This window comes from Crinia signifera, chromosome 3 (genome assembly GCF_055691185.1).
Source record: "Crinia signifera chromosome 3, ASM5569118v1, whole genome shotgun sequence".
Taxonomy (NCBI): Eukaryota; Metazoa; Chordata; class Amphibia; order Anura; family Myobatrachidae; genus Crinia; species Crinia signifera.
This window is the reverse complement of record NC_139219.1, coordinates 329,531,541-329,559,207: the sequence shown is the minus strand read 5'-3', so window position 1 is coordinate 329,559,207 and position 27,667 is coordinate 329,531,541.

The following is a 27,667-nucleotide window of genomic DNA, read 5'->3' as shown; positions in this document are numbered from 1 at the left end:
CAGGGAACAAGTCCCCGGATCCTGATGGGAGGCCTGTGGTCATGTGACCAATATCAGCTGCCACGACAGGACGGTAGGGGGGGGCGGTGTTCTGGATAATGGAAACAGCTGGAACATGCGGGCATGGACAGTGAGGGCAGGTGGCTCCAAATAAATGGTATATCCCAAGCATAAATTATTTTTTCAAAATACAGAACTTCTGTTAACAATGGGGCTGATTCAGCAGTGGACGGGATGAAAAGCAACGCACAAGCAGCTTTGCAAATCTGTCCACCAAAAAATGCAAGAGAGATATAGCTCACAGACAATGGGCCTAATTCAGACCTGATCGCTGGGCTGCGTAAACCTGTTATTAGCATGTAATCTGCTCTTATTTCCTTTTGCTGCGACAGCGGAACACGTTGAATCGGATTCAGTACTGAATCCCGGCGGTCGGGATCCCGGCGTTCAGAATCCCGACGCCGGAATCCCGACAGCCAAAATCCCGACAAGGGGGGGACGTGGATCGCCCCCCTTGCTGGCTCGCTGCGCTCGCCACGCAGCGGGCCCGGTGCCTCGCTGCGCTCGGCACACTAATTTATTCTCCCTCCAGGGGTGTCGTGGACACCCACGGAGGGAGAATGTGTCGGCATTTCGGCGGTCGGGATTCCGGCATCGGGATTCTGAATGCCGGGATCCCGACCGCCGGGATTTTAACTGCATCCCGTTGAATCGTGTGCGTTTCCTGGGCCTCCCGTGAGACTCTGCCTCCACTAATTATCAAGCAATTAGAAGTCTCACGCCATTTGCATATTGATATTATAACATGAGCTGAGGCTACACTGTTGTATGATCACATTACTCCGCTCCCGCACATACGTGTTATATAACCTAACGTCTGACACCTGGATGATTTATACCCGGCATTGGTGTGAATATCACATTACTCCGCTCCCACACACACGTGTTATATAACCTTGCACCTAACGTCTGACGCCTGGATGATTTATACCGGGCATTGGTTTGAAGATCACATTACTCCGCACCCGCACACACGTGTTATATAACCTTGCACCTAACGTCTGACGCCGGGGTGATTTATACCCGGCATTGGTGTGAATATCACATTACTCCGCTCCCGCACACACGTGTTATATAACCTTGCACCTAACGTCTGACGCCGGGATGATTTATACCCGGCATTGGTGTGATTATCACATTACTCCTCCCATGCACACACGTGTTCTATAACCTTGCACCTAACGTCTGACGCCTGGATGATTTATAACCGGCATTGGTGTGATTATCACATTACTCCTCCCCCGCACACACGTGTTATATAACCTTGTACCTAACGTCTGACGCCTGGATGATTTATACCCGGCATTGGTGTGAATATCACATTACTCCGCTCCGGCACACACGTGTTATATAACCTTGCACCTAACGTCTGACACCTGGATGATTTATACCCGGCATTGGTGTGAATATCACATTACTCCGCTCCCCCACACACATGTTATATAACCTTGTACCTAACGTCTGTAGCCTGGATGATTTATACCCGGCATTGGTGTGAATATCACATTACTCCGCTCCCACACACACGTGTTATATAACCTTGCACCTAACGTCTGACGCTTGGATGATTTATACCGGGCATTGGTGTGAAGATCACATTACTCCGCACCCGCTCACACGTGTTATATAACCTTGCACCTAACGTCTGACGCCAGGATGATTTATACTCGGCATTGGTGTGAATATCACATTACTCCGCTCCCGCACACACATGTTATATAACCTTGCACCTAATGTCTGACGCCAGGATAATTTATACCCGGCATTGGTGTGAATATCACATTACTCCGCTCCCGCACACACGTGTTATATAACCTTGCACCTAACGTCTGACGCCGGGATGATTTATACCCGGCATTGGTGTGAATATGACATTACTCCGCTCCCGCACACACATGTTATATAACCTTGCACCCAACGTCTGATGTCTGGATGATTTATACCCGGCATTGGTGTGAATATCACATTACTACCGCTCCCGCACACACGTGTTATATAACCTTGTACCTAACGTCTGACACCTGGATGATTTATACCCGGCATTGGTGTGAATATCACATTACTACCGCTCCCGCACACACGTGTTATATAACCTTGTACCTAACGTCTGACGCCGGGATGATTTATACCCGGCATTGGTGTGAATATCACATTACTACCGCTCCCGCACACACGTGTTATATAACCTTGTACCTAACGTCTGACGCCTGGATGATTTATACCCGGCATTGGTGTGAATATAACATTACTCCGCTCCCGCACACACGTGTTATATAACCTTGTACCTAACGTCTGACGCCGGGATGATTTATACCCGGCATTGGTGTGAATATGACATTACTCCTCCCCCGCACACACGTGTTATATAACCTTGCACCTAACGTCTGACGCCTGGATGATTTATACCCGGCATTGGTGTGAATATGACATTACTCCGCTCCCGCACACACGTGTTATATAACCTTGTACCTAACGTCTGACGTCTGGATGATTTATACCCGGCATTGCTGTGAATATCACATTACTCCTCCCCGCACACACGTGTTATATAACCTTGTACCTAACGTCTGACGTCTGGATGATTTATACCCGGCATTGGTGTGAATATGACATTACTCCGCTCCCGCACACACGTGTTATATAACCTTGTACCTAACGTCTGACGTCTGGATGATTTATACCCGGCATTGGTGTGAATATCACATTACTCCGCTCCGGCACACACGTGTTATATAACCTTGTACCTAACGTCTGATGCCGGGATGATTTATACCCGGCATTGGTGTGAATATGACATTACTCCGCTCCCGCACACACGTGTTATATAACCTTGTACCTAACGTCTGACGCCTGGATGATTTATACCCGGCATTGGTGTGAATATCACATTACTCCGCTCCCGCACACATGTTAAAACGAGGGCTGAATAAGCCCAAGTGCAGTTAAGAGACTGTGAATTGGGCTGTGTAAATAAAGTTGAGTGATAGAGACAGGGCATAGAAGGAGGGGTTAATCCCGGGCGGGAAGCCCCCACCAATGGGGGGCAAAGGGGGTTGCACCCCAGGTCAGGGGTATATAGGTTCTAGTTGCAAGGGGATGCGCCCTCTTTGATTTTTGATCTGCAGGGATCAGCGTCACAGAGAAAGATAAGTGCAGCTTTGCAGCGTCTTACCTTAGTGTTGAACAATGTCTGGTAGGCCCAGAAGGAATGCCCCACCGCCGCGCTGGCTGGCGGACGCCGCGCGCCCACTCAGCCATGTCCCTGGGCGTGGGGATGTGAGTGGTCGCTCAGTGGTGTCAGTAGCTGGTGGCGGTGGGTCGCGGCCTGTATCACCCGCCGCTCATGGTAGTGGCGGGTCGGGCGCAAGGACCCCCCCTCCTGCTCCCTCCGCAGGTGATGTCCATCCTCCGGGACCCGAGGGCGTCATGGCGGCGGGGATGCCGGCTCTGCTGGGAGGGCGGCCGCGGCCTTCAGAGACGGAGAGCCGGGGGGCGCGTCATCTGTCCCCTCGCGCTCCCCAGGCTCTCTCATGCGAGGCGACGACGGCGGCAGTCAGGCGGCTTCCCCCTCGCGTCATACAGCCGGGAGGGAGGAGAGTGTCAGTGGGGACGGAGACCGCGCAGCTCCCTGCGCGGTCTCGGTGCCTCAGTCGGGAGACAGGGGGACGGCAGCTCCCCCTGCTGACTCCCTGGGGAATAGCCGCAGTATAGGGGCAGAAGCGCCATCTGCTGGGCAAGCAGCAGAGGCGCAGGCACAGGAGACAGAGCAGGCAGGAACGGAGGCCAGGGATGCAGGCTCACAGGGTGCCAGCAACCAAGCTGGTTATGTGGAAGGGGGGGAGGGTCGCCCGGGCAGGGGGCCCAGCCTCATGATGGTCATCACAGGTGGCCCCACACCGGGGCAATACAATGAAGCAAGGCCCAGGCTATGGCGTATGCAAGCGCCATTGGCGGGAGGGCATTATGGGCACGGTGCAGCCCACCCACCGGCCGGGGAGCTGTTTTATGAGGACCAGGGTCGGGGAACAGGCTTTCAGCCTCCCCAGGGAAGTTTTGCACCAGGTTTAAGGGGTTATGGGACCCAAAATCAGCACAACTATGCGACAGGCCCACAATTTAACAGGGCCCAGGGAGGTCCAACCCATTTCTTACCTCAGCAATTCATGGGACAGCAAGGGCAGGGGCAATGGCCCATGCAGTACCAAACATTTGGGAGTTACGGCGGGCCTCAGTTCCCGTACTGGGGTTCCGGGCCCGGCCACTCTTTCAATGTAGGCATGCCAGCATACAACCCTTACATCCAACAAGGGGGATATGGTTTCCCGGGATATCAAATGCAGCCGTACGGGGGCTGGGCGCCGCCGCCAAGGGGCCATTTCGCGGGGAACCCTGATAGTCACTTTAGGCAAGGGGAGGTTGCGGCAGATATGCATAGGTCTAGCGCTTGCGGGCCAGCATTGCAGGCAGACTTAGGGACAGCGGGAGTTGGCGAACTGGCTTCGGCTTCACCCAGTCGCGCAGTTATTGACGCCCCTTCTATTTCAGCCTCCGAAACACGTCCAACTTCACTGATGCCGTCCTTGGGGTCGAGGTCTCGTGAGAGGTCAGCACACACAGCAACACGGTCGACTCTAGGGGAAAACGCATCAGCTGTCCAGACATCCAAGAAAGCGGGAGAATCCTCGGCCGCAAAAGAAACACCTGCGAGCGAATCAGTGGTTGAAGTTGACGAGAACACGTCGCAAGAGGGAGATGGTGAAGAGGAAGGGTCGTCTTCGGGTGAGTCAGGGTCTTCAGCATCGTCAGGGGGTAGTGATGATTCAAGTGCTACAAAACGCCCGCGCAAGCTAGCGAAGCTAGTCGCGAAGCAAGTGGCAAAGGAGGTGCAGGGAAAAAAGCGTAAGAGGAAACGTAGCACACCAGCAGCGCCAGCGGATACTGGGGCATCACACTGCTCTAATACGGCGGTAGCTCGAGGGCTCAGGAAGGGAGTTAGGGAAAAAATCCGAAAAGGGAAATTTATCGATTTCTTTACCATAACAACAGAAATGAAGAAAGAATTCGATAAAGCAAAGAAGGCTACGCCCAACGGCGAAGCCGCCTTCAAGGGCTTCCATTATTGGTTAAGGGGATTTCTGGCCTTCTCATCATGTTACTTAACGCTCAGACCCACTGAATATTTGAACGTGATTAGGTATTTGCATCTCATAAACGAGACTTTTATGAGTTATAAGGGCCCGGCGTGGAGGGAATATGATGAGAAGTTCAGGCTATGTCACGAGGGCACCCCCATCATGCCCATGGGCTCAAAACATGTTGAGATCTGGTGGGAGGTTATAGGGAAAAGCCAACCCATGACAGAACCCGCCGGGAAGAAGTCCTTTCAAGGGGGAAAAGCATCGGGGAAATCCGGGGGGAAAGGGCGTTGTTTCGCTTACAACGACGGAAAATGTGACAGAGGGGCCAAGTGCCGTTTTAAGCACGAATGTAAGATTTGTGGAGCAGGCCACCCTGCCAAATCCTGCAAAGGGGGTAGTAAGGCGGGGGACACTGGAGAGGGAGCGTCTAGCTCTAAGTAAGGCAGAATCACCCATAGTCATACAACAGTTGGCTCTTTATTTAAAAGAGTACCCCAATAAGTTCGATGCAGAGTTTTTGTTGGAGGGTTTCGTTCATGGTTTCCCATTACCCATCCCAAAAAATTTTTACACATCCACAAATAAGAATTTAAAGTCAGCCAGGGAATTGCCGGAGGTGGTTAGGGACAAGGTGCTAACTGAGGTCAAGCTGGGCAGGATGGAGGGACCATTTGAGGTACTCCCTATACAGGACCTGTGCATATCACCGCTGGGTGTGGTGCCCAAAAAGACGCCAGGCAAATTTCGCCTGATACAGCACCTGTCCCACCCACCCGGTAATTCTGTTAACGATGCCATTCCGGAGGAATTGGCAAGCGTTCGATACCAGTTATTCGATGAAGTTCTTAGTTTGGTTAAGAGTTTTGGCCCAGGGGCCCTTATGGCCAAGTTGGACATAGAATCTGCTTTTAGGCTGCTTCCACTACACCCAGAATCGTTCAGATTTATGGGTTTTAAGCTGCAAGGGGCCTATTACATAGATAAATGTCTCCCCATGGGCTGTTCGATATCTTGCTCATTTTTTGAAAAATTTAGTACGTTTCTTCAGTGGTGCATCCAGAGGGAGGCTGGCTCCAGAGGGGTGGCCCACTATCTGGATGATTTCCTCATAGCAGGACCAGCAGGTCGAGCAGAATGCGGGGAGACATTACAAGTCGCGTTACGAGTTTTCAGTTCTTTAGGAGTTCCTATAGCCCACGACAAAACAGAGGGACCAGTAACGGTCCTGTCGTACTTGGGTATCGAAATTGATACCGGGAAAGGTTGCTGTAGGCTGCCAGCGGACAAGGTCCACAAGTTGCGGGAGCTGATAGATGACTGCGGGGCCAGAAAGAGGGTCCAGCTACGAACTGTTCAGTCCCTACTGGGTTCTTTAAATTTTGCCTGTAGGGTGATACCCATGGGCAGGGTTTTCTGCAGGAAATTGGAAAGGGCCACAGCGGGGGTCAGGGACCCACACCACACAATCCGCTTGGGAAAGGAAATCAAGGATGATTTGAGGACATGGTCCGAATTCTTGGTTAACTTTAACAGGCGCCTAATGTGGCAGTCTGATGCGGCTTCAAACTGGGACTTGCAGCTCTTTACAGACGCTGCGGGATCATCTGGTTTTGGTGCCTTCTTTCAGGGGGAATGGTGCTGCGAGAAGTGGCCACAATCCTGGATTGACAGAGGGTTTACAGTAAACATGTTATTACTGGAACTCTTCCCCATTATAGTCGCAGTGGAGCTATGGGCTGGCCAACTAGCAAACAGAAACATAATCTTCTGGTGCGATAATTTAGGGGTTGTTCACGCAGTAAACAATCAAAGGGCAACATCACCGGAAGCATTGAGATTGCTGAGGCACCTTGTCCTTGTTTGTTTAAAGAACAATATCAATTTCAGGGCTGAGCACGTACCAGGGGTGGACAATGAAGTGGCAGATGCGTTATCAAGATTTCAGTTCACCAGATTCCGCGGCCTAGCTCCAACAGCAGCCGAGACCGGCCTAAGTTGTCCAAATTCTGTCTGGCAGGTGATAGAGCCGGCATGACAGAATTGGCATTTCGGTCATTGGCGCCAGCGACTCGTAGGGCATACGAAAAAGCCTGGGAGGATTGGTGTAGATACCAGCAGCTGCCGGAGGCTAGGGGTAAGTCTGTTGACGACTGCCTCCTGGCTTTCGTGTGGGGCAATTACAATAGTGGCAGGTCCAAGTCGGCTATGGCGGCGACATTGGCGGGAATAGCTTTTCATTGCCGTTTATTCAACATGCCAGACCCAACGAAGTCTTTTATTCTTAGTAAAGCGATGAAGGGTTGGTCTAGGGTACAGCCAGTTCAACCAGATAATAGACGCCCCTTGGACGAGGCGAAGTTGGTAGAGCTATTGCAGGGGTTAGCATCGGTGGCAGAAAATGACTCGGAGCTGGCACTTTTTAGGGTGGCTTACGCCTGGGCTTTCCACGGCGCATTTAGGGTTAGTGAGCTAACAGCGCGCAATAAGAAAGTACACTCGGGCATACTTTGGGAGGATGTGGTGGTTGGCAAGGAACAGGTGCTATGCAAGCTGAAGAGGTCTAAGACAGACCAGCAAGGCAGGGGCACCTGGATTACGCTAAGACCACACCTAGTGAAGAGTATTTGCCCAGTTACTCTAGCGGGCGAGTATGTAGCAGTAAGACAAGGTGCGGCCGCACAATTCTTAGCGCACGCAGACGGATCGCCGCTAACGAAGTTTCAATTCGCTGCAGTAATGAAAAAGGGCCTAGCGGCGATAGGGCTAAGACCTGAGGATTTCGGAACGCATTCGTTCAGGATTGGCGCAGCCACGTCAGCAGCAGTGGCGGGCTTGCCACAGAGCGCAATCAAGGCCGTGGGCAGGTGGAAATCCAATAGTTTTAAGAAATACGTTAGAGTTGAAATGCTTTAGTTATAGAATATAAGTGTAAGTTAACTATAAGTCAAGTATAGCATGCGCCTGTTGCGCGGGTCCAAAAACGTCTCGTTTACAAACGGTTGGGGAATGGCTAGCGTTCCGCAATCGTCGGTGTGGAGTGAATTTTTTATTTTTCCTCTAAGAGGTGCTTAATTCAATCTGGCCCCAAACTTAGAAGCCCTCTAGAGGTTTTTGAGTTTTTCACCTCCACTTGGACCTCAGTCAAAACCCGTTAATTGTTACTATAGAGCATAAGTATAGATACTAATCATTAGGTTTTGCTTTCTTTTCAGCCCTTCCCCTTCCCCTTGGCCCCACGGGGGTAATTTGGTTTGTAGGTCACTCATACGTTTTCTGGGCAGAAAGAAACACCCTAGCCAGAACATCGCCAGTGTTAGCAAAGGCAAAATCAGTGAGATGGTTAGGTGTTAGAGGCATGTTGTGGAAGGACTTATTGGGGTTTTTGGAAAAGAAAAGTAACGGTTTTGTCAAGCCAGATACCCTAGTTATACATCTGGGAGGCAACGACCTGGCTAAAACTACAGGCTGGTATGGTCGGACATAATACCACGTTTTTCGTGGAGAGGCGCCAAAAACCCCGTAGCAATTGAGAAGGCTAGGAAAAAGTTGAATCATGCTTTGACCAGGTTTGTCTTAAGGCAAGGGGGAGTGGCAGTTAGGCACCCGAACATTGTGAAAGAGAAACCAGGCATGTACAGGCCAGATGGAGTGCACCTCTCAGAGGAGGGCATGGCGAATTTTCTGGGTGATATTTTTAAACAGTTATATTAGTTGGTGTCGTTATTGTAGGGTATGGCGGTGCATTGGTACTAGGTGCACAGGGCAGTAGAGAGTACCATTGCTGTGGCGGGACAGCACCCTCGACCAGGATTCTAGAAGGGTGTCAGGTGGTCCCTGCGTGGTATTACCCCTCTCCTTGCCAGGAGGGCGGACGGGCCTCGACTCAGCGCGGTGGGGCGACGAACATTTAGGCGGATATGTTCGCGTCAGGCCTTAGAGGCGGGGGGATGTCCACGCAGGGCGGGCTGTGCCTTTGGTAAGGGGTGTGTAGGAATTTGGGAACGACCTGGTCGTTGCCCGGGGCAACACCCCTGAACGGTCTCTGGTCTCAGGTGCCTGGTCTTTGCCATCCCCTTTATCGGGGGTCATACCAGTTCTTAAATAAATAAGTATGACAGTTTAATCTAAGCTATTGGTGTCGCGTCTTTATTTTAGATAAGTGTCTACGTGTGAAGTTATTTCTAGGCCGTTATGTAGTTATAAGAATACAAGCAACATATTCACTAGGCTACTTAGTTAAAACGAGGGCTGAATAAGCCCAAGTGCAGTTAAGAGACTGTGAATTGGGCTGTGTAAATAAAGTTGAGTGATAGAGACAGGGCATAGAAGGAGGGGTTAATCCCGGGCGGGAAGCCCCCACCAATGGGGGGCAAAGGGGGTTGCACCCCAGGTCAGGGGTATATAGGTTCTAGTTGCAAGGGGATGCGCCCTCTTTGATTTTTGATCCCCACCCTCCCTTCCCTTTCTTCTAAAGGCTCCGCCTCACAAAAATTTGATTCAATTGGCTAATATATTTTAAAATTGGCGGGACAGCACCCTCGACCAGGATTCTAGAAGGGTGTCAGGTGGTCCCTGCGTGGTATTACCCCTCTCCTTGCCAGGAGGGCGGACGGGCCTCGACTCAGCGCGGTGGGGCGACGAACATTTAGGCGGATATGTTCGCGTCAGGCCTTAGAGGCGGGGGGATGTCCACGCAGGGCGGGCTGTGCCTTTGGTAAGGGGTGTGTAGGAATTTGGGAACGACCTGGTCGTTGCCCGGGGCAACACCCCTGAACGGTCTCTGGTCTCAGGTGCCTGGTCTTTGCCATCCCCTTTATCGGGGGTCATACCAGTTCTTAAATAAATAAGTATGACAGTTTAATCTAAGCTATTGGTGTCGCGTCTTTATTTTAGATAAGTGTCTACGTGTGAAGTTATTTCTAGGCCGTTATGTAGTTATAAGAATACAAGCAACATATTCACTAGGCTACTTAGTGTTATATAACCTTGCACCTAACGTCTGACGTCTGGATGATTTATACCCGGCATTGGTGTGAATATGACATTACTCCGCTCCCGCACACACGTGTTATATAACCTTGTACCTAACGTCTGATGTCTGGATGATTTATACCCGGCATTGGTGTGAATATCACATTACTCCTCCCCCGCACACACGTGTTATATAACCTGGCACCTAACGTCTGACGCCTGGATGATTTATACCCGGCATTGGTGTGAATATCCCATTACTCCGCTCCCGCACACATGTGTTATATAACCTTGCACCTGACGTCTGACGCCTGGATGATTTATACCCGGCATTGGTGTGATTATCACATTACTCCGCTCCCGCACACACGTGTTATATAACCTTGTACCTAACGTCTGACGCCTGGATGATTTATACCCGGCATTGGTGTGAATATCACATTACTCCGCTCCCGCACACACGTGTTATATAACCTTGCACCTAACGCCGGGATGATTTATACCCGGCATTGGTGTGAATATCACATTACTCCGCTCCCGCACACACGTGTTATATAACCTGGCACCTAACGTCTGCCGCCGGGATGATTTATACCCGGCATTGGTGTGAATATGACATTACTCCGCTCCCGCACACACGTGTTATATATAACCTTGTACCTAACGTCTGATTTCTGGATAATTTATACCCGGCATTGGTGTAAATATCACATTACTACCGCTCCCGCACACAAGTGTTATATAACCTTGTACCTAACGTCTGACGCCTGGATGATTTATACCCGGCATTGGTGTGAATATCACATTACTCCGCTCCCGCACACACGTGTTATATAACCTTGCACCTAACGCCGGGATGATTTATACCCGGCATTGGTGTGAATATCACATTACTCCGCTCCCGCACACACGTGTTATATAACCTGGCACCTAACGTCTGCCGCCGGGATGATTTATACCCGGCATTGGTGTGAATATGACATTACTCCGCTCCCGCACACACGTGTTATATATAACCTTGTACCTAACGTCTGATTTCTGGATAATTTATACCCGGCATTGGTGTAAATATCACATTACTACCGCTCCCGCACACAAGTGTTATATAACCTTGTACCTAACGTCTGACGCCTGGATGATTTATACCCGGCATTGGTGTGAATATCACGTTACTCCTCCCCTGCACACACGTGTTATATAACCTTGTATCTAACGTCTGACGCCTGGATGATTTATACCCGGCATTGGTGTGAATATCACATTACTCCGCTCCCGCACACACGTGTTATATAACCTTGTACCTAACGTCTGACGCCTGGATGATTTATACCCGGCATTGGTGTGAATATCACATTACTCCGCTCCCGCACACACGTGTTATATAACCTTGCACCTAACGTCTGACGCCTGGATGATTTATACCCGGCATTGGTGTGAATATCACATTACTCCGCTCCCGCACACACGTGTTATATAACCTTGCACCTAACGCCGGGATGATTTATACCCGGCATTGGTGTGAATATCACATTACTCCGCTCCCGCACACACGTGTTATATAACCTGGCACCTAACGTCTGCCGCCGGGATGATTTATACCCGGCATTGGTGTGAATATGACATTACTCCGCTCCCGCACACACGTGTTATATATAACCTTGTACCTAACGTCTGATTTCTGGATAATTTATACCCGGCATTGGTGTAAATATCACATTACTACCGCTCCCGCACACAAGTGTTATATAACCTTGTACCTAACGTCTGACGCCTGGATGATTTATACCCGGCATTGGTGTGAATATAACATTACTCCGCTCCCGCACACACGTGTTATATAACCTTGTACCTAACGTCTGACGCCTGGATGATTTATACCCGGCATTGGTGTGAATATAACATTACTCCGCTCCCGCACACACGTGTTATATAACCTTGTACCTAACGTCTGACGCCGGGATGATTTATACCCGGCATTGGTGTGAATATCACATTACTCCGCTCCCGCACACACGTGTTATATAACCTTGTACCTAACGTCTGACGCCTGGATGATTTATACCCGGCATTGGTGTGAATATCACATTACTCCGCTCCCGCACACACGTGTTATATAACCTTGTACCTAACGTCTGACGCCTGGATGATTTATACCCGGCATTGGTGTGAATATGACATTACTCCGCTCCCGCACACACGTGTTATATAACCTTGTACCTAACGTCTGACGCCTGGATGATTTATACCCGGCATTGGTGTGAATATGACATTACTCCGCTCCCGCACACACGTGTTATATAACCTTGTACCTAACATCTGACGTCTGGATGATTTATACCCGGCATTGGTGTGAATATCACATTACTCTACCCCCGCACACACGTGTTATATAACCTTGCACCTAACGTCTGACGCCTGGATGATTTATACCCGGCATTGGTGTGATTATCACATTACTCCTCCCCCGCACACACGTGTTATATAACCTTGCTCCTAACGTCTGACGCCGGGATGATTTATACCCGGCATTGGTGTGAATATCACATTACTCCGCTCCCGCACACACGTGTTATATAACCTTGCACCTAACGTCTGACGCCTGGATGATTTATACCCGGCATTGGTGTGAATATCACATTACTCCGCTCCCGCACACACGTGTTATATAACCTTGTACCTAACGTCTGACGTCTGGATGATTTATACCCGGCATTGGTGTGAATATCACATTACTCCGCTCCCGCACACACGTGTTATATAACCTTGCACCTAACGTCTGACGCCTGGATGATTTATACCCGGCATTGGTGTGAATATCCCATTACTCCGCTCCCGCACACACGTGTTATATAACCTGGCACCTAACGTCTGACGCCTGGATGATTTATACCCGGCATGGGTGTGAATATCACATTACTCCGCTCCCGCACACACGTGTTATATAACCTTGCACCTAACGTCTGACGCCTGGATGATTTATACCCGGCATTGGTTTGAATATCACATTACTACCGCTCCCGCACACACGTGTTATATAACCTTGTACCTAACGTCTGACGCCGGGATGATTTATACCCGGCATTGGTGTGAATATCACATTACTACCGCTCCCGCACACAAGTGTTATATAACCTTGCACCTAACGTCTGACGCCTGGATGATTTATACCCGGCATTGGTGTGAATATGACATTACTTCGCTCCCGCACACACGTGTTATATAACCTGGCACCTAACGTCTGACGCCTGGATGATTTATACCCGACATTGGTGTGAATATCACATTACTACCGCTCCCGCACACAAGTGTTATATAACCTTGCACCTAACGTCTGACGCCGGGGTGATTTATACCCGGCATTGGTGTGAATATCACATTACTCCGCTCCCGCACACACGTGTTATATAACCTTGTACCTAACGTCTGACGCCGGGATGATTTATACCCGGCATTGGTGTGAATATCACATTACTCCGCTCCTGCACACATGTGTTATATAACCTTGTACCTAACGTCTGACGCCGGGATGATTTACACCTGGCATTGGTGTGAATATCACATTACTCCACTCCCGCACACACGTGTTATATAACCTTGCACCCAACGTCTGACGCCTGGATGATTTATACCCGGCATTGGTGTGAATATCACATTACTCCGCTCCCGCACACACGTGTTATATAACCTAACGTCTGACGCCTGGATGATTTATACCCGGCATTAGTGTGAATATCATATTACTCCTCCCCCGCACAAACGTGTTATATAACCTTGCACCTAACGTCTGACGCCTGGATGATTTATACCCGGCATTGGTGTGAATATCACATTACTCCGCTCCCGCACACACGTGTTATATAACCTGGCACCTAACGTCTGACGCCGGGATGATTTATACCCGGCATTGGTGTGAATATCACATTACTCCGCTCCAGCACACACGTGTTATATAACCTTGCACCTAACGTCTGACGCCTGGATGATTTATACCCGGCATTGGTGTGAATATCACATTACTCCGCTCCCGCACACACGTGTTATATAACCTTGCACCTAACGCCTGGATGATTTATACCCGGCATTGGTGTGAATATCACATTACTCCGCTCCCGCACACACGTGTTATATAACCTGGCACCTAACGTCTGCCGCCGGGATGATTTATACCCGACATTGGTGTGAATATCACATTACTCCGCTCCCGCACACACGTGTTATATAACCTTGCACCTAACGTCTGACGCCGGGATGATTTATACCAGGCATTGGTGTGAATATCACATTACTCCTCCCCCGCACACACGTGTTATATAACCTTGCACCTAACGTCTGCCGCCGGGATGATTTATACCCGACATTGGTGTGAATATCACATTACTCCGCTCCCGCACACACGTGTTATATAACCTTGCACCTAACGTCTGACGCCGGGATGATTTATACCCGGCATTGGTGTGAATATCACATTACTCCTCCCCCGCACACACGTGTTATATAACCTGGCACCTAACGTCTGACGCCGAGATGATTTATACCCGGCATTGGTGTGAATATCACATTACTCCGCTCCCGCACAAACGTGTTATATATCCTTGCACCTAACGTCTGACGCCGAGATGATTTATACCCGGCATTGGTGTGAATATCACATTACTCCTCCCCCGCACACACGTGTTATATAACCTGGCACCTAACGTCTGACGCCGAGATGATTTATACCCGGCATTGGTGTGAATATCACATTACTCCGCTCCCGCACAAACGTGTTATATAACCTTGCACCTAACGTCTGACGCCTGGATGATTTATACCCGGCATTGGTGTGAATATCACATTACTCCGCTCCCGCACACACGTGGACGATGGACGATGTTCAGCCGTATGTACCCCATTAGATAAAGTGTGAAGCTGTAAGAAACAAAACTAACTTGGCAGGGCACAGTAGCACAGTGGATAGCACAAACTCACAAAAGTTACAGTATGTAACAATTTTCGGCACACAGCAGGAACAGCTAGGAGGCAATGCTGACGAGAGGCTGAAGGGGGGACCCGCTGTCACGTCTCTGGCTGCTCCGCAAGAGCTGCCCTTAGTGATAATAATCGCATGTTAGTGCATATGCGATTATGATTGATGCGGTATCTGGCGATGTGCGGCAAAGTGCATCCCCCTACAGCCTGTAACACGGCAGTTAGGTGCTGATTGCCTGGTACTTTATCTCTCTCCATATCTCTGACTACCCTCTAGTACAGAGCAGCCATACTGCGTGCGAGTCCGGCGCAGAACCGTCACAGCCCGGGGAATCGCGGTGTTGTGTTTCACAGGGACAATGGTGTCGTCTGCATGGAATGTTCTGTACATTCATTGCTGCCAATGCGTTCTCCGGCTGTGAGTCCATGGGAAGCGTGTTAGTAATGGTGTCCCAGGGGGACGGCAGGTATTGTACGGACATACTAGATCTTTCCCGTCAGATGGATATATTATATATATATATATATAGGGATTATTTATGGAAGGCCATCAAATTATTATTTTCTTCCCCTTTGCAAATATAAATCAGTCTAAACTGAGACGTCTGAACTGACTTTTATTTCAGAAGGAGACGTTCGAATTCGGGGTGGGTGGCAAAGTCATGTGATGTCAGCCACTTGCCCCACACGCAAGTGCCACCTTCCATCCCCAGCCCGTTCCAGCGCCTCGGCGAGTGTGATACCCCCCAAAGAGTTCACACAGGCGGTCCACACATGCGCATATCTCGCCCATACGCAGACCCGCACAATCGGAAACACGGACGAATTCACCCACAACTGATCAAGCCTGAATCAGTTTTGATATTTGGCCATGCTAAAACTGTTGCAGGGTATGCTGGGACATGAAGTTTACCTGAAAGAATATTTTGTCATCATACAAGTGTGCCCCAAAAACCTTTTTGTTCACCCTCGTGACAAAATATTCTTTCAGTTTTGCTGCTGAACTTTCTTTGGGAGCACCACCAACCAGACACCACCAACCATTTTATTTTTGTGCGGTAAGAACGTTGGTATAACATATGTACGTTTAAAATTGTTAAACAAAAATTTTCAAATTTATCAGTGCCGACCCACACCCATATTGTAACATGTAGTTTAACAACAGCTGGAGTGCCAAGGTTCACAGTCACTGGACTAGGTGAACCCAAAAAGTCTCCCCAGTAACCTTAAGGCACGGGACTGCATAATGCATCAGACTCTCTGTCGGTCACACAGGAAGAGCCATAATTGCAGGTGCATCGCCCGGTGTATGGGCGGGGGCTTTAGTTACTGCAATAATACACTGCTGCAATACGAGAGCTGGTGCCTATCTTGGTATAGGAGACAAAGCAGCCTGCTGCTAGTTTCCTCCCTATTGCTGGCAGGAGAGCTCCCGCTGTTGCATACGTCTCTGAAGTTCCCTATGTATTTGCATCAACTTTTACAGTAAGTGTCCAAATGTTTTCTGTCCATCTTGATATAGTATATCCCCTAGGGGCGTACGTGCCTACTCTCCTAGAATGGTAGGGATGCTCCTGGAAATCAGGTGGCACTCCCGGCCGCCTGGAAAAGCGGAAATGTCTCCCTCTTCCTTCTGACACTGGTTTGCACCTCCCACTCTCCCTTTTAGCCGCCCACTTCTGGAAGTAGGCGGGGCAATGATGCAATTAATGGAATACATCTCCTGGCTTTTTTAGTCACATTGCGAATGTGTGTGGGAAATAATTACCACATCCGTACATCACCTGGTGGCCCAGAAGGGCAGTGTTGCCTGTGCCTGCTTCCATTATGTTTGCTGGTTCCCTCAATACACTGGGACTGCTGATGAGAAATGATTATACAGGAGAGAGTATATACTGAGCAGGAGCCATAGCCCCGTCATCTTATCTGGTGGCAGAATTTAATAGGGATTTGTTTCAACACACATACAGATAGTGGTAGATGCTCAATTAGTTCAGTAGCATTTCCCAGGTGCATGAGGGAGGGGTTAAATACTGGGTAAGTAAAACAAGACATTTTTTCCCTCAGCACACTGAGCAATGCTAGTAACCAATCTAGAACACTACATGATAATAGAATTCAGAGATATTGGTTACATATACCTGCGCAGGTGTATGCTATGCCCCCAAGCCGCGTCAAGGCTTCTCTGTATATTGGGCGTCCCTAGCGCTATATCTAGGTGCAGGGTGTGGCACCCCAAAAAACCATCATAAGCTGGGAAGCCCAGTGCGGCATGCCAGTGATATACTAAGTGTTTCAACACACCTGACCATCAAACGATTCCTCCCCCCTTTGGAAATAAAAGTCAGTCTGAAGGGACTTTTATTTCCTTCGGTGCCCGCCAAAGTGGGGATGGACACTGACGTCAGCTGCTCACCCCTGGCAGGCATCAGAATGCCCGCGTTTCCAGGGTATCGCCGAAGTGTTCATGGGGACAATGATAAAATGCTGGGCGTTCCACTGATGCGCCGCCTCCCTCCTCTGCCGGTAAAAACGCCTTGGCGACTGTGATCGTTACAGGTGCACACCCTCCACCTGTGCAAAGCCGCACAATGTGCCCCCAAGGCGAATATGCCGGGGACCGCTTGTTCCTGAATCAGGCCCATTGTGACTGCAGACCTAGTAACCCTGCTCAGTGTGCCGATACCGGTAAATCATTTCTTATACAGATACACGGTGGCTGTGGTTGGTACACTGGCATGGGCTCATCTTCTCCTCGCTCAGTGCAGGGCACATTGGGACTGAACCTTATATAGAATGAGACCTGTGGCGGCTGCACCCAGTCAGCTGCTGAGAGCTGCCACCCCTGACGGGGAACAAAGAGAAGCGGAGACTCGCTAACTGGAAGCACGAGAACTGGAGCCAGCGAGGTTTATTTATGAGGTGTCGGGGGGTGTAAAATGGCAATGCTGTTACTGGTGAGACACCCATTGTAAAACCATCACCCTTTTATGTATTGGTGATAAACAAGATCGGAAGCGCAGAGTGGCTTCGTAAATGAATCCCAGTAACTCTTGGGAATCAGGATGCATTCCACCCTGACGTTCCACGCCTTCCAAACTGGGCTCCTGCTGCAGAAAGTCATGTCACATTGTTGCTGCCATGCAAGGAAAGCAAATACATTTATGTTTCTGTGCAGGGTAAATACTGGCTGCTTGTGCAAATTCACAGAATTAGACAGCTTTATTCTTAAACTGGGCTTACACTTCTTCTCCCCCTCTTGAGCCGCCCGAGACCTGCCCAGGTGGCAGGACCGAAAATCGATATATTGCATGTGATCCCAGCAAAGTCTGCCCAGGTATGGATCATTAGGTCACCAGCATGTTTGGTCGACATGAGTCTAGGACGACATGGGTTAGGTCAACAGGGTTATTAGGTCGACATGGGTTAGGTCAACAGTCAAAAGGTCGACATGGGGGTTTCACATTTTTGTCCCGAATGTTGACACCGTCGACAAGGACACTGAAACATAGCACCTTGTCTGCTCGATAAGGTCGGCACACTATTTTGTTCTCCCCAGGGCTGCCAAGAGAAATCATGGGCCCGGGTACAACAACTTTCCGGGGCCCCCATGGAGGGCGCTCCCAGCAGACTCCGCCGGCGCGGACTCCCCCAAGCCACCGCAGAGTCTGCGGACCCTTCGCTATGCCAATGCTTCCTAGGTGGGTGCTTACTGAGTGGCAGCAAATATATATATATATATATATATATTTTGGAGGAACCGCACTCAGTCCATGAGAGAGGGATACAGGGCGGTGCTCCACTTTAGAGGATTTTTGGATCCCAAACATAGAATTTGTAGAGAGGCAGGCACTCACCAACACTGAGAGTTTTGTGCAAAAGCAAAGTAGTCTTTATTCGTCACATCATAGGGACATCAAACAGGCATCGACGTTTCGACCCACAACAGGGGTCTTTGTCAAGATCATCAACATGGGTACACCAGACAAGATATACAGCTAACCTGCTGACCGGCTATTTATGGCCTGAACCCTCATTAGCTGTCACCACCCACTCACCTGTGGCCGCCTAATGGGAAGCCCTGAGATAACCAGTATACATTAAAACCACACTTACCATTCAAGCAGGACAAGAGGATCAACCAACGTTAAGCACCATCTTAAATTATCATAGTACAAAAAGGCAAAAAATAGCGTGTAGTAACTTAATTAAGTAAGGTGCGCTGAAGCCGGAAGTTGCGTGCGTTCCATGGCTTTGGAACGCACCTCCCAACCGGAAGTGGTCATCCTCAGCGTCTAGACGCCCCCAGGCTGTGCAGCGCATTCACAGCTGCCACAGACCCAGGAAACGAGGTGCGTTCCACCCAGCTGGAACGCAAACAGGAAGTGTTAATAGGAGACAACCGCTATATCATGGAAACATAATTTCTCATCAACACTCTCAAGCCCTATATAGCGCAGGTCAGCAGGTCACTTGCATTTACAATTTTATTTATTAAAACCACTAATATATAAACAAAACAATAATATACAATATGAAAAAAATATAAATCAAAAATAAACATAATCAAATGCATAGAAAAAAGGGAAGAGAAAAATATAAAGAATACAAAACAAAACATTTATTGCACTACCCCATAATCCATTGCTTCTCACGCTCATGAAGCCCTCTACAAAAATACATTATAAGCATTATGCTCATTTAAACCCCTTGGGACAAGTGTCCCCAATTCAAAGATCCATCTCGCCTCCTTTCTTTGTAGCACCTTCTCCCGATCACCACCTCGTTTCAGTGGTGGCACATGATCTATCAGCATGCATTTAAGACTTGCTACGGAGTGTCCAATCTGACAAAAATGCCTCGCAACGGGTTTGTCAGATTTTTTATTCTCCAGTGCTTGTCGTATCGATAGACGATGGTTCGCCATTCTGTCTTGAAACGATCTTGTGGTTAGACCCACGTAATAGAGTCCACAAGGACAGATTAAGATGTAGATCACATACGATGAAGTACAAGTGATTCGATGTTTAATCGATATTTGTTTTCCACTGTGTGGATGCGAAAAGGACCGTCCCACCAACATGGAACAACAGGTTGTGCAATCAGCACATCTCACACAACCCAATCTCTGTGATGGTAGCCAGGTTGTAGTGGCCATTTTGGGTTGTTTGGTTGGACACATAAGAAGTTGCTTGAGATTAAGTCCACGTCTGTATGAGAACATAGGTGGTTTTTTGTTTATCCCCTTCATCTTTACGTCAGACGTGATTAAGGACCAATGCTTCTTAACAGTCCGCTCAATGTCCTTAGAGGCAGTGTTATAGGTAGATGGGAATATCATTCTCCCTGCCTCCAATCGCTTTTTAGCATTACTCTCAGTGGTATAGTGCCTTTTCTTAGCCTTATTCAGGCACCTCTCAATCGTTGCCGATGTGTAGCCTCTATCAAGGAAACGATTACGCATCTCATCAATCTGCATGGTGGTATTGTTGCTTGAGGTATTATTTCTTAGTACCCTCATGAATTGTGAGATCGGGAGGCTCTCTTTCAAAGTGCTTGGGTGATGACTGGTAGAATGTAGGAGCGAGTTTCTATCCGTCTCTTTACGGAATAATGTGGAACACAACTGTCCATTCTCACGATAGATTGTAACATCCAAGAAATTAATCGAGTTAATGTCCACTGTATGGGTAAAGCGTATCGGGGTATCAAGAGCATTAAGACACTCAAGCATTGCCTCAAATTCTGTCTCAGTGCCACTCCAAATAATAAAAATATCATCGATAAAACGTTTATAACACAAAATCTTTGAACCAAATATAGGCATAATGTGTTTGTTTTCGTAGTCATGCATATATAAATTAGCATAGGACGGGGCCAGGGATGACCCCATAGCGGATAAAGAATTCGCCATTGTAACAGAAATGGTTCTGGCCCAATACCAGCTCAGCCAGTTCCAGCAGAAATTCAATCGGTGGGCCCTCATGTCCGCCACCAAGGAGGCCAGCCCTCATTGCACCCAGTCCACCCTGAAGGGGAATGACCGTATACAATGAGCTGACATCCATGGTGGCAAACAATGCATTTTCAGGCATATCATTCAATTCACTAAGTTTCTCCAGAAAATCAGTGGTGTCCCTAATATAACACCACATCCTCTGAACATGAATCTGCAGGAAACTGTCAACATATTTGGCAATCGGTTGCAATACTATACCACTGAGAGTAATGCTAAAAAGCGATTGGAGGCAGGGAGAATGATATTCCCATCTACCTATAACACTGCCTCTAAGGACATTGAGCGGACTGTTAAGAAGCATTGGTCCTTAATCACGTCTGACGTAAAGATGAAGGGGATAAACAAAAAAACACCTATGTTCTCATACAGACGTGGACCTAATCTCAAGCAACTTCTTATGTGTCCAACCAAACAACCCAAAATGGCCACTACAACCTGGCTACCATCACAGAGATTGGGTTGTGTGAGATGTGCTGATTGCACAACCTGTCGTTCCATGTTGGTGGGACGGTCCTTTTCGCATCCACACAGTGGAAAACAAATATCGATTAAACATCGAATCACTTGTACTTCATCGTATGTGATCTACATCTTAATCTGTCCTTGTGGACTCTATTACGTGGGTCTAACCACAAGATCGTTTCAAGACAGAATGGCGAACCATCGTCTATCGATACGACAAGCACTGGAGAATAAAAAATCTGACAAACCCGTTGCGAGGCATTTTTGTCAGATTGGACACTCCGTAGCAAGTCTTAAATGCATGCTGATAGATCATGTGCCACCACTGAAACGAGGTGGTGATCGGGAGAAGGTGCTACAAAGAAAGGAGGCGAGATGGATCTTTGAATTGGGGACACTTGTCCCAAGGGGTTTAAATGAGCATAATGCTTATAATGTATTTTTGTAGAGGGCTTCATGAGCGTGAGAAGCAATGGATTATGGGGTAGTGCAATAAATGTTTTGTTTTGTATTCTTTATATTTTTCTCTTCCCTTTTTTCTATGCATTTGATTATGTTTATTTTTGATTTATATTTTTTTCATATTGTATATTATTGTTTTGTTTATATATTAGTGGTTTTAATAAATAAAATTGTAAATGCAAGTGACCTGCTGACCTGCGCTATATAGGGCTTGAGAGTGTTGATGAGAAATTATGTTTCCATGATATAGCGGTTGTCTCCTATTAACACTTCCTGTTTGCGTTCCAGCTGGGTGGAACGCACCTCGTTTCCTGGGTCTGTGGCAGCTGTGAATGCGCTGCACAGCCTGGGGGCGTCTAGACGCTGAGGATGACCACTTCCGGTTGGGAGGTGCGTTCCAAAGCCATGGAACGCACGCTACTTCCGGCTTCAGCGCACCTTACTTAATTAAGTTACTACACGCTATTTTTTGCCTTTTTGTACTATGATAATTTAAGATGGTGCTTAACGTTGGTTGATCCTCTTGTCCTGCTTGAATGGTAAGTGTGGTTTTAATGTATACTGGTTATCTCAGGGCTTCCCATTAGGCGGCCACAGGTGAGTGGGTGGTGACAGCTAATGAGGGTTCAGGCCATAAATAGCCGGTCAGCAGGTTAGCTGTATATCTTGTCTGGTGTACCCATGTTGATGATCTTGACAAAGACCCCTGTTGTGGGTCGAAACGTCGATGCCTGTTTGATGTCCCTATGATGTGACGAATAAAGACTACTTTGCTTTTGCACAAAACTCTCAGTGTTGGTGAGTGCCTGCCCCTCTACAAATTCTATATATATATATATATATATATATATATATATATATATATATATATATATGTGGCACTCAGAAATAAATACAAACCGACGTTTCAAAGGAATATTCTTGCCAGCACCTTGATAAAAAAAGCCCACAGGCTTTGAAGCTTTGGTAACTCACACCGCCTGCAGTCTTGTATTTATTTCTGAGTGCCACCGCCCCCAACGCTGCATTGTATATCACTGCTAACCCTGCACTCACTCCCCATGCACACCATCCTATCACCGCTAACCTTGCACCTGCTCCCCACACACACACTATACTGCCGCTAACCCTGCACCTGCTCCCCCACACTATAGGGATACGGTCATCTGTCAGAACAGACTTAGGTCGACAGTCATTAGATCGACCACGGAAGGTCGACTGTCCCCAAGGTTGACAGGGTCATGACTTAAGGTCGACATGGGCCAAGGTCGACATGGTTTTAGGTCGACAGTCATTAGGTCGACATGAGTTTTTCCCTGTTTTTTGAGCCGACATGTGCCGACAGGCGGTATTTCATGCCCTACCATCCACTAGGGCGTGGTGGGAGAATAAAATAGAGCATTGCGAGCGAAGCGAGGGGCAGCGGTTCGACTCCAACTGTGTCCATGTCGACTGTGTCGACATTCGGGTAAAAAAAAACAGTGAAAAACTCATGTCGACCTAATGACTGTCTACCTACAACCATGTCGACCTTGGACCATGTCGACCTTGAGCCATGTCGACCTTTAACCCCCCCAGCAGAGTTAGACACACAATCATCAATATAGGTACATAAGTTTTTTGTGTATGCAAGAGTAGCAGGCAGGCAGGCAGGCAGGCAGGCAGGCAGGCATGCAGGCATGCAGGCACCCCCCTCCTCTCTCTCTACCTTTCTGTCTCTCTGCTCCAGTCCATGCGTCTCTCTTCATGACCAGGATGCAGCTTCTCTTCTTCTTCCTTCATTTGCAGCAGACTCCGTTATGCCCCGCCCCCTATTTCACTCTTGTGTTGCCTGGAAAGGAAACCTGGCTCCCCATTGGTCAACGGCGGCCATCTTTTTGGAGCCTGGCATGTAGGCAGTCATTTTCTGTTAGCCCCGCCTGCCACATCTTAGCTGAGCTGCGCAGAGGAGTCAAGAGTCGGAGAGCAGGAGAATTCTCCTACACTGAAGCTGCCGCTGTACACACTGTAAGTGACAGCTGACCCCGCCGCTCTCCTATTCCTCCAGTATACATTCAGCGCCCGGCACGCTCTCCCATCTGCACGCCCGCCACTACACACGGGCAAAATCATAATTAAAAAAAAAAAAAAAAAATGTGTGTTCCCAGCCCGGGACCAGGGCCCCCCTGCCAAGCCCGGGCCCAGGTAAAATGTACCTGCTCCCCTCCCCTCTCGGCGGCCCTGGTTCTCCCACCAAGCCCTGGTGGATGGTAGGGTGTAAAATACCGCCTGTCGGCACGTCGGGTAAAAGCCCCATGTCGACCTTTTGACTGTCGACCTAACTCATGTTGAACTAGACTCATGTCGACCTTCCTGCATGTCAACATAGACTCATGTCGACCTAAATGCATGTCAACCTAATGGTCTTGACCAACATGCTGGTGACCCAATGACCATATCCCCTCTGCCCAGCTTGGAAGCAATCCAAGCGATTGTGCAGCCGGTGCGACTCTCAGGCTTTGGTGCGGTGCGTACAGGACCGCGCATCACATCGCATCGGACCTGCTGTCAATCACATGCAATTTAGACGCTTTGATCACCACATTCCCATTTAAAGAGCCCACACTGCAAGTGAATCGTCCTAGCGTATGGGAGCCTTCACATTGCTATTTCGATTTCAGTTTGAACGAACCCCACCCAAATCTAACTCTCTCTGCACAGATTACATCTGCCCCATCTGCAGCGCAGCATGGGTTTGTCCATTTGCTTCACTAACAAAGCTGCTTGAGGCCCTCAAAGTGTTTGTACCACAAGTAGTGTACACTATAATACTGTTTGCTTAAATTACCATGAACATACGCCATCGCAGTCTATGCTTACATATAACTCCCTCTCATATTAATCTCAGGATTACGGTTATCGCCTCATTAAATAAACGCAGATTGGGGGTACTCTCTGCGCACTCCTGTTTTCTCAACCTATCCTATTAGAAAATTGGGAAAACGGGTGACCAGCGATGCGTTCAGTTGAAATAAGGAACCCAGCCTGTAGGATTACTGTATAGAAGTATATGAGAGGGCACAATAAAAGCATTTTCAGGACCTAAAATGATTGCAATATGCAGGGTCTAAAAAATAATAATACTACTAATACAAGCTTTCTGCGTTATATGACTGTTCTCATGAATTCGGGCTACATGAAAATAGGTAAAAGTAAATATTTGGTTCAATTAAAGACACCTGCAACCACAACCGATTACTTCCACCTGCAAGACTAAAAACAACTGTCCCACTCATAAAGTACCCCAAAATACCTGTCCGATATCTTGCACCCCTATGTCCATCACTTTGCACTTTATCACCCCAAAACAGACATCTCATTATTGGCTAATTAAGAATAATTAAAAACTTCAAAGTGCCTAATTAGTCATTAACCCCTTCAGTGGTGGTTTTTATTTAAAGTAGCACTCCCCACTGGGCGAGTTTTTTAGGGGGAGCGCTACCTAAAAAAACAAAACACTGTGCTGTCCCCCTGGGCCGGGCAGCGCCACTGAACACTATGCCAGCCGCTGCCCAGCCCTGCACCCGGCGTGTTAGCAGCCGCTGCCTCCAATAGAAAATCCGAAGGTGCGGGGTGAGGAGTAGGCGTGGCAGAGGAGAGGGAGCCGGTGGCAATGCTAGTCTGGGCACTGAGGCACAGCCCGGAAAATTCTAGAGATTACCACTGAAGGGGTTGAAGAAAATTCACACATGCGACAGACAGTCGGAAAAAAATACACATTCTCACTTTTTTTTTTACCGCAACTACTTTGATAAGTCCCCCTCCCCCCCTGTGTATACCGTGTATACGAAACATAAAAGCATTTATTGTTTAAACTTGGACCCCATCTTCAAGATACAGTATCTCATTATGTTACGCCGGTATTCCAACATATACGGAATAATCAGAAAGCCCAAAAACTTCTGGTCCCATGCATATTAAATCTGTTTGCATTTCATTCCAAAACTCATCTCCAGACAATGATGATGGGCAGGGGCGGATTTAGCCTTCAGGGCGCCCGGGTTACTTTAGACAGGGGGCCCCCTTGCACTTGTCATTACAGGTTGAGTATCCCTTATCCAAAATGCTCGGGACCAGGAGAATTTTGGATAACGGATTATTCCGTATTTCGGAATATTTTAATATTTCAATGATGTATTTTGAAGTATCTTGCATTTATGCTGTATAAACACATAATATACACACAAATATATTTTATTACCACATAAAATACACACAAATATATTTTATTACCACATAAAATACACACAAATATATTTTAATTGTTCAAAAAACAAGGTTTCAAAACGTGAAACAAAATGTGTGTACTATCTCAGCATTGAATTTGAATGCCAAGCAATCATTGTCTTGCACATATATAGTGCCAGTTACATATCATGTCCCCAGTGATGCTGTTACAAATGTCCCCAGTGAGTTTTTAGCAAAAAAAATATTTTTTTTCACTTTCTGGAATGTCCGTATTTCGGAATAATTCGGATAACGGATATTCGGATACGGGATACTCGACCTGTACTGACCACAAACTGAAAAGTCTGTGTTTGTCCCTCTGCACCTTACTCTGCAGGAGACCTCGCAGGCTCAACGCTGCCTCTGATTAAAAACCCTTCCATGATGAGACCACTGCTGCTGTCCTCCATGGACCTGAGAAGCATGTGATGAGCTCCATCAATCAGAGCTCATCACATGCTTCTCAGGTCCATGGAGGACAGCAGCAGTGGTCTCATCATGGAAGGGTTTCCCCTTGGCTCCCGATGCTCAGCTCCATTAATCATTGTCACATTGGCAGATAGGTGACGCTGCAGCACTACCCAACTCCCATGCACAAAACCTTTAGTTTAAAACAAAAATGTTTTTTTTTTTGTTTTTTTAAATACATGCCGACCATGGGGGGCCCTAGATAAAGGAGGGCCCAGGGGTACTGACCCCCTGAGCAAACCCCCCCCCCCCACCTTAATCCGGCCCCTGATGATGGGGTAAATTTACAAATGCTTCTAAAAGTGAAACTATGATATTATCCTTGTAGGTTAATGTTACACATACTGTGCTGAGCATTTTCCTTTCTCCCCAGTTGCGGCATACGTTCGTAATGAACCCATAGATGCTGAGACTATAACAGCATCTTGGACAGGCAGCGATGACATAGTGTACCCCAGTCACAGCACACCGCCTCTGTACACTGACACGTTAAAGTGCAGGCAACAAGTGGTTAAATAAACCTCCTCCACTCCCCGTCAGCTGCTTTTCATTTTCTCCTACTGCCTTGAGGGTGCGGGAGACGGGAAATAGCACTTTGGTGAGACACAGCGGGTATACGGGCCGGGATCAGCGACAACAACCTGCACGTGACAGCTCACCAGAAAACAAAAACAGACCAAGCCTAGACCTAGCCCAACCTTGGCATGCCTTGAGAGAAGACCTGGGCCTATGTTCCTGAATATGATTAACCCTGGTTATTGGATGAAAGAGCGGTCAGAGGACAGCAGGGACTGGAATATGGATGTGATATAACCAGTAATAACAGCATCAGAAGTGTGGTGGAGCGCCGTGT